Source organism: Solanum tuberosum, unplaced genomic scaffold (genome assembly GCF_000226075.1).
Source record: "Solanum tuberosum cultivar DM 1-3 516 R44 unplaced genomic scaffold, SolTub_3.0 scf00758, whole genome shotgun sequence".
Lineage (NCBI taxonomy): Eukaryota > Viridiplantae > Streptophyta > Magnoliopsida > Solanales > Solanaceae > Solanum > Solanum tuberosum.
Genome location: NW_006239673.1, coordinates 124413 through 133766, shown reverse-complemented (window position 1 = coordinate 133766; position 9354 = coordinate 124413). Strand labels below are relative to the sequence as shown.

At 31.7% G+C, this 9354-nt stretch overlaps 1 pseudogene; it reads left to right on the top strand.

Moving 5' to 3' along the window:
* The first annotated feature begins 2610 nt into the window (after positions 1 to 2610).
* Positions 2611 to 2980, top strand: LOC102583299 (60S ribosomal protein L35a-3-like; annotated as a pseudogene).
* The last annotated feature ends 6374 nt before the right edge of the window (positions 2981 to 9354 follow it).

The following is a 9354-nucleotide window of genomic DNA, read 5'->3' as shown; positions in this document are numbered from 1 at the left end:
TATTTAAGGTAGTGATAAGCAGTAAGGAATAAGGATGTAAGATGGCAATGGTGTCTTTGGTGGAAAAAATGGAGGGAGGTGGTCAAGGATAAAGTTAGTGTGAGGAAGAAACGGTGTGAAAAAGAAAAAAAATGAAAATTTTAAGTAAAGTAAAAAATAAGTGAAAAGAAAAAAATTGAAATTTCTAAAAATAAAGTAAAAATAAGTGATGTGTCACTAAAAGTCTGATGTGGATCATGACATGTCATTTTCATTGTGTGTTTGAAGTGCACATGAAGTCAAAAGAGTTTAAAAGATAGTGTTTCATTGAGTTTAAGTGTTCAGTTGGCAATATCGTGAGCAGAAGAGTTCAGTTGACAAATCGAGCTAAGTATAAGGGTTTCCTAGGTCATTCCGTCTTATTCTACTAATGTCTTTCTTCTTTTATTTTTGTCTTGATTTTCTTATTCATCTTTAATTAAAGTTTTATATGTATATATATATATATATATGTGATTTGAAAGGAGACGAAATTAGATATTATTTCTTTCAAGTTCTTTATTCTACTAATTTCTTTATTCTTTTATTTTCTCTTTAAAAAGTTTATGTGTCTTTAATAAAGTTCATTTTACTTTTTTTGCTATATGTATTTTACTCTTTTTTTTATTTAACTTTAATTAAAGTTTATATATATTATTATAGTTTTTCTAAATTTAAAAGAAAAGATGACCATATTTAATTTCTTTTATCATCTATGATATTAATATCTTATATTTTCTTTTCTTAATTTCATAATGAATGTTATTTATACCATTTTCTTAAATTATTTTTTTCCTTTTTTAAAAATTTATTTATTTTAAGAAATTAATTATTATAATTTTATAGGAATTATATACGTTTCAACCTCAATTTTTTGCCTCAACTTTACTTGACCTCATGCATGAGTTGTTAAATTTCATATCTGGACGGACGAGAAATGTTATAATATTAAGTTTGAAAAGTTGCTTGAAGTCCTTTTTAAATTCGCTACAGCTTATGATAGAAGTAGACATTATCAACTTGTGCTCTGTTGATGAAAGAACGTACTGGGAGGCTTTAGTGTCAATTTTAATTGTGTGGTTGCTGTCATCTAGGTCTGGAGACTTTTTAATGTTAATCCTTGCTAGAAAGTGTGTGTGCTTTAATTCCCATGGTTCATTTCTTGATGGCTTTGGACTTTTGGTTACCGAGAAACTATTTAGGTTCTCAAATGCGATTTCCTTAACAAAAAACATAGAATTAATAGAGATGCTTTAGCAACATTGCAAGTTAATAAAAAAGAATATGCAATGCAAAATTAGGATAAAAAGAGTATTAATTAAAGACTTAAACAGACAGGTCGAGTTTGTGCAAGACCTTAAAGAACGTGATTAGTTTGCAACTAATCAATGCATAATCTTTCCTTTTTGGCGAAATGTACCAAGATACAAAGTATTGAAGAACTCATTAGACTTTCTAATCCTATGTTCATATATAAAGCAGTTAAAAAAATCAGTCATATGAAATTCGACCATCCTTAATGCCTAATGGAATCATAGTTACAAACATGAGAGGAAGTAATAATTGTTTGGGAGCACTAATCATGAAGTAATTTTATTTTGTAATCTGTACTTATGTCTAAGACTATAATCCTTGTGATAATTAGTTAATTTCATGTCTATTTTTTTACTACTTAACTAATCCATTCAACAATGAAATTTTGAATATGTATACAGAAGGAACCAAGTTTTCCCACATCGGCAAATAGAGAAGATGGAGACGGAAGAAGGAAGTATAATATTGGGCCAAGTAGATTGTAGTAACATACTTACCTGGACGGGGTCAATGGGTGATCACGAAGACACATGGCCTAGGCTTGTGACTTTAATTGCACTTTGGAGGGGTGCTTGCCTAAGGTCGGCCCAAGTGGTCGAGCCTACGTCATAATTTGTTGCTGAGGGCCCTGCGTTCGCGCGGCCCCTGCCAACCTTAGTTAAAATCTGTTGGCCCAATGGGCTGTTAAGTCCAAATGCTACCTTCGTCGCCCAGTGGTCACTCTAGCCCAATGTAATTCAAGAATGTGAGCATTATACATCGTATTTATGTAATTATATATTTGGTATGTCATTTTTAATAATGTATGTCATACCAACGCAACTGGGCACCACGGACTGGAACAAAAAAAATGTATATTGGATCAAAAAAAAATTACTTATTAAAATTAAAAACATTATGTAAATAATATTAAAATTAAAAATTTATACCTTTAAAGTTTTAAATAGGCAAAATGGTCTAGTGGACCCTTGTATTTGTACCCGTTTGTATTATGAAGTCTTCTACTTTACCTCTTTGTCATCTGAACCCCCGAGAACTCATTTAAACTCAACTTGTTGAACCCTTTCAACTCATTGTGACTCTCAATCGCGCTGATCTCACATTCCATGTCAGACAAAATTTGCCACGTCATTTTTTATTTTTATAATAATTTCTTTTGGACAAAAAAATCATAAAGTTTTGATGCAACTTTTATAAAATAAAATTTTAATTTATTCTTTTAAATTAAAATTTTAATTTAGGCTTCTCCATTAGAAGGGATTTTTTGCAGCTCCATAATCGAAAATGGTGAAGGGACGCCAAGGAGAGCGTGTGAGACTCTGTACCAAAGGAAAAGTTCTCGGATATAAGAGGTCGAAATCGAATCAATATCCAAACACTTCATTGGTTCAGATCGAGGGAGTGAACACTAAGGAGGAAGTAGATTGGTACTTGGGGAAATATATGGATTATGTATACAAGGCGAAAACAAGAAGAATAACTCACATTATCGTTGTATTTGGGGAAAAGTTTGTAGGCCTCATGGAAACAATGGTGTTGTTAGATCTAAGTTCAAGTCCAATTTGCCACCAAAGTTCATGGAAGCTAAGGTTAGAGTTTTCATGTACCCAAGCAACATATAAGCAAGGTACCAAGTCGATGCATATGCTTGGACAAAAATGGAGATGGCTGAAAAAAGTAGGTCAATGGGTGAAGAAGAAGGGTTTCTTTTTTCTTTTTTAAGTTTATTAATGGCTTAAGTCATCTGCGGCCATTTCAAGTTGTCCGCATATTTCACTTGAACACCTCAACTGAGACTTGTACCTATTGAACACCTCTAGTACTTCAGATTGATACCTATTTGATATTTTTTAATAATCAGCCCCAAATATTAAGTGAGTGAGATACACTCTCGATGACATGGCACAATAACAAATTAAATTATGACATATGTCATGTGGGTCAAAAATATTATTAAAAAAAAGGTAAAGAAAAAATATATTTTAAGATTAAAAAATAATTATTATGTGAGCCCTTATACAACTCACCCACCCACCCACCAAACACTCTTCCCCTGCTGCCCATCGAAACCATCCATCCTATTATTTCTTGCTCTCTAATTTTCTTCTTCTTCTTTGGATTGAACAATGTTGCTTATTGTGATTCAAAAATAAACATTGTTATACATTTCACCCACTCAAATTCTTTCCCTGCTACCCATCGAATTGCCGACCACTACCCGCGACATTTTTCTCTTTCTTTTTTTTTCCTTGTTCTTTAACTTAAATAAACATGGAAGTTTTAGATTCAAAAATATTTTTTTTAAAAAAGAAATAAATTTTTGAGAGTAAAATAATGTTTCGTAGATTAATTCAGTCCTAGATTTAAAGAATAAAAAATACGACCAAGTCATCCTAAATCTGAAGAAAAAAATACGACCAAGCTATTCTAGATCTAAAGAGAAAACAACGACTAAGCAGCGGCGTTAATGGCATAGATAATAGTGGCTGCTTAAATGAGGAGGAAGAGACAAATGTGCAGGTGGCGATAATGAAAAATCTGAAAAAATAAATGATCATGATGGTAAAGAAAGTGAAGTGGCTAGAGAAAAAAATGAAAGAAGAACGGTGTATGATGGCGGTGGCGATGACGGCTGCCGGAGAAAGTAATGGTAACCAACCCAAGGAAGAAGAAAGAGACTTTTTTTAAAAAAATTAGAAAATGTCTAATTATCTGTTTTCACGCTCTCAGCAGCGGTGAATTACACTTAAAGTGCCATGTAGGTAAAAAGTGTTCAAGCGGTATCAATTCAAACTCATAGAGGTGTTCAATAGGTACAAGTCTCTGTTAAGGTGTTCAAGTGAAATATGTGGACAACTTTAAGGATCCGCAGATGACTTAGCCCTTTATTATTTTACTCTTTTAATTTAAATATTTTTAAAATTTAAATATGATGTTCACTTGCCTTAATAGGCGTGTGGTCTCACACTCTTGCCAACTCAATCATATTAATGCCAAATAAGCATAGTCAATGGTCAGAGGAGTTTGATATATTGTGTTTTATTAAGTGTAAGGGTTCAGTTGATAAATTATTAAGTAAAAGGGCCCATAATACAAACTGATACAAGTATAGGGGTCCATCAGACCATTTTGCCTTTTAAATACAAAACTTTCAAGCTTTAAAACTATAAAAGTTTAAATTTCACCCTTTAAAAGTTTGAAAATTTAAATTCAAATTTTAAAACTATAAAAGTATAAATTTCTCAAGTTTGAAAATTTAAATTCAAACTATAAAAGTTTAAATTTCAATAGTTCACACTTTAAAAGTCTGAAAATTTAAATTTAAGACAATAATAAAAAAAATTAAAGCGAATAACCTATACTTTTATTAATTAAATAGTACAAGTTGAGTTACAAAATATTAGTAAACACCTTTTAGGAAGGGTTCTGTTTGAGTTAGACCTCGAATTGTTATACTCATACTAATAGACATTTAAATTTAATAGTTCATGCTACCAAGGAAATCTTTTTTTAAATCATTTAACATTTCTATAGTAACATTCTCTAGAATTGGTTGATTAGATAGTTCCTTCATTGTATCAATGTCGTCGTCACTAAAATCTTGTATTATTTCATCAACGTCATTTTCAAATTTGGTCGGTAAAGGTGGACGATCATAACTCCTTCACGACAACGATTTTCAAAATCTCTACGTCTAGACTTAACTTGACATTTAAAAATAAAATGACATGCAGTTTCAACTTTTATGCAACCAGCACCATACATTGATATACCATCTCTAACAATCAAATTATATATGTGTGCAACACACATAACATGAAAACCATCAATATAAATAGGGCAAAGAGACGGTTTTAGTATTTCAACAACAGTTCTATTATTAGAAGCATTTATCTAAGGTGACACTACTTATTTTATCACAAATTTCATAGTTTTGTAAAACATCTATAATTGTTTGAGTTATATAACTATCGGTTTTTATGCATTTCACAACATTTATAACCTAAAATTCTTTTTTGCAAAGCCCAATTTTCATCAATCCAATGTGCAGTAATAGTGAAATAATTATTACCATTTACACTACGGCTCATATCAAAAGTAATAGCTATTTTACAATTATTATAATAAAATAAAAACGAAGATATTGAAAATGTTGAGCTTGATAATCAAAGATAGCCTTTTTAATTGTATTTCTAGTAAAACCAATGTAGATTATACATAATTTGAATATAATGAATAAAATCGGAATTTTCAGCAAAACTAAATGGCAAACCCATAACAACAATCATTTTAGCTAATTCTTCAAGATCTTTTTCTCTACTATATGACCGTTGTATACTAGAGCCAGAAACATTAGAAGGATTTAATTGTGTTTGGACCATACTAGAGCCCTCTACTCCTACATTTTCAGGAAGGGTGGTACCATTCTTTTTAGCTTCGGCTACAGCTTTAGCATGCAAAATTTCATTTTTACAACATGACATTAAATGATTACTCAAATGTCCCGTCCCACCATGTTTTTCTACAGTTTTATGATTCATTCTATGTTTACATTTATTGCAAATAGCTTGTGTTTTTTCTTCATTTTGAATCATAAATTGCCACAAAAATTAATTTTTTAGCGCGTTATACCTTAGGCTTAGGATGCACGGGGGGAACGGGAGCAGAACAACGAAAGGGAATGGGAGTAGTAGCTGGCTGAGTTTCATCAACATTATTATCAAAACTAGGGGTGTACATGATCGGGTTGGTTCGGGTTTTTCAAATATCAAACCAAAACATTTGTGTAAAAAATTTCAATTTATAAATCAAATCAGACTAATAAAATTCAGATTTTTTCGGATTTTTCAATCTCGGGTTGGTTCGGATTTTTCAAATACCAAACCAAACCATTGTATAATCATCCGTATTTATTCTTATTTGAGAAGTTTTTTTAGTTTTAGATTTTGAAGTACTACCGATTTTTTTATTTTTCTTGGATTTTGAGCTCCATAAATTAGTGATCGAATCAACTATGGTTGTTTTACCCTTGTCAACATTGTTTTTATCGGAATTCATATTCAAATATAAAAAGTGAGTAAATTATATATAATACAAAAATGTAATGCAAAGTATTAAACAAATAAATAACTAAATAAGTAGAGACTAGAGACTAATTACTCAACAAAATAAATAATTAAAATGCAAAACAAATAAATAACTAAATAAAAAGTGAGTTGGAACGAATGTACTTAAAAAAGTAGACGTTTATGACCGAAAGTTGAAAGTTGAAAGTTGAAAGTTGAAAGTTGAATTTTGAAGCTCCAATTTCCAAAGATCAAATTCATAATTTTAACGAGAATAAGAGATTAGAGAGTAGAGACTTGAGTGAGACTTTTGAGAGTTGTTGAGAGAGTAGAAGATAATATTTTTGTGAGTGAAAAGAATGAAAGATTTGGGGTATTTATAGTTAAAAAAATGATGAAAATGTAGTTTTTAGAAGGTTGGGGTATTAAAAAAAGTTTGGGGGAGTAGGGAGGTGTAAAGGAGAGTTATGGGGTGAAAGAGCCGTTGGTGGGGCCCAAAACCCGTTGCCCAATGGCTCTCAAAACGGCTATATTTAAGATTTAAAAAAAAAACCGGAACCGGAACCGATATTTACCGGACCGGGACTAACTGGTATATCCCGGTTTCCATCCTGTTACCCCTCCAGAACCCCTTAGACACTGGCCCTAACCGGTACAAGCCGGAACGGAACCGGACCGATAACGGATCGGGACGGAACAGTACCGAAACCGGCACCTCCCGCTTCCGTTGCCACGCTTAACCATAATACTAAAATCATGTATCAAAAATTTTGATAAAGTATATAGTAATTCAGTATATACCATATTATGCCTAATTCTACTTAACCTGCATCTTGTCTTTAATTTCTAAATATAAATTTATTAGTAATTAGATAAACTATTATGGTCCCCGTCCCCCATTGTGAAGGTATAATATAACTAATTATTGAATTTTAAATAAAAAAATTAAAGGAAACTTTTACTATCATATAAGACTAAACTAATATATGTGAAGTACCAAAACAACTCTTATAAATTAGTGGTTAGTAAGAGTTCCGATTTTCACGTTCTTTTATTTACTTTATCCGTGTAAAATAATGAAGTTTTATATGAAGTGTCTCTGGCATGTGATGAAGGGTAAAATATGGAATAAGATTAAATAGTTTTTTTGGTGAAAAGAGATATCATTTTATAATTAGATTAAAACAAAAGATATATTGCATAAAATGATAGAGGAATCTATATATATATAGTCTCTTGTCTCTAGTACTTGTAAATATATACTTATTGCTTGTTTTAATTTTAACAATTTTGATTTTATTTGTATTTCTCTGTATAAATACCAATATCCTAGTCGTAGTTGATTAGCAAAAGGATGTTTTTTCATATATTATTTCTGTCTTGCTCTTAACTGTGTAATAAATTTATATTCTAATCGAGATATTATTTCTATTAGAAAATCTAACCTTATATTGTCTTCTTTAGTCTTATTCAGTCTCTTGTATTCTAAATATAGACTTTCTAACTTTCTTTTAGTTTCTAAATGTGTCTGAGTACTACGTAGCGGTCTTCTCATTAAATGATTACTTCCCAACAACTTCTCGCTCTGATACCAAAATTACAGAAAATACAGAAAATACAGAAAATACAGAAAGTACAGAAAATACAGAAATACGGACAAAAATACAGACAGATTTTAGCAAATAAAAAACACAAAACTTAAATATAGCAGAAATCAGCAAAATAGCAGAATGGCAGAAATTTAGATTTTTGTAAATCCTACTCAGTACTCCCTCTTACTCGTGTTTAGTCATGTTTATCTTATATGTATCCCGATTTTTTCCTTTTTTTTTTTTTTTTTTTTTTTAAGTTACTATCCCGTTCATCTCTTCCTTTTAACCTGTATTCTTAAAAACTTCTTCATTAACCCCACCCCGGAAACGACCAATAAGACGTCCTGTGAATGTTGCGGACTTTTTTAAGGCCTTAGAAACATCCTAGGAATTTACAGGTTAATCCATCGTTGTTATTAAGAAGTTAAAAGTCTAACCATATACTAAGGGTAGTTTTACAAACATATTTACATACTTAACATTAATTTAAAGCAAACAAACATAATTTACATATATTTTTAGGGAAAATACAGGAACCATAAAGACTTACATGACTTAGACGGAGAGAGGTTTCCCTTTCGGGAACCCCGACTGACTCTTACACACTTAAAACAAACTTTTTTACAAACTGGATATTACAAGAGGGGTTTTTGGAATGAGTATGGGAGATGGTTTTTCTGAACATTGGGAAGGGGAATATGTTGTGTATTTTTCTGGTTCTTCTTTTCTTGTTCTTCCTTAAGTGTGGAGGAGTGTCTTTATATAGAGGTTGAGGGGGATTGAACATAAAGCGTGGAACAATCCTAATGGCCAAACGTGGCCGACACATTAAAATAATGGAATGAAAAGTAACGGCCTAAAATTGGCCAACATTAGCTCAAATAAGTCATGCCGGGTACACATTTGGGCCCCATCGCACATGCCTTATCTTTGCTTCACAAGACTTTAACACAAAATAATTCACAAGACGTTAAAACAAAATAAGACGCGTGCTTATCAGTTTTTTCCTCCTTGGAGGATAGTGATAAAGTAAGCACTCACACGACAAATGTGGGCATACCCACATGGCACACTTTTATTCCTACTCTAAATTATTGTCTTGTTTTGTCTTGTTCTCCTTCTTCTTTCTTCATTTTGTCTTCAGGTATCAAGGTTGTGAAGGGCTTCGGAATCAAAACTCATTCCTGAATCATCATCTGCATTTGGATTTTGAGCATTTTGATAATATGAATGTTCTCGGTAGTCTTCTTCTCCTGAACTGTTGGATCTGGTCATGTTATTATTAGTATTTCTTGGACTATTATTAGGTCTATTTCGTTCTGTATCCGGTACTAGTCTGTCTCCGTTTGGATCTGGATTTGGTG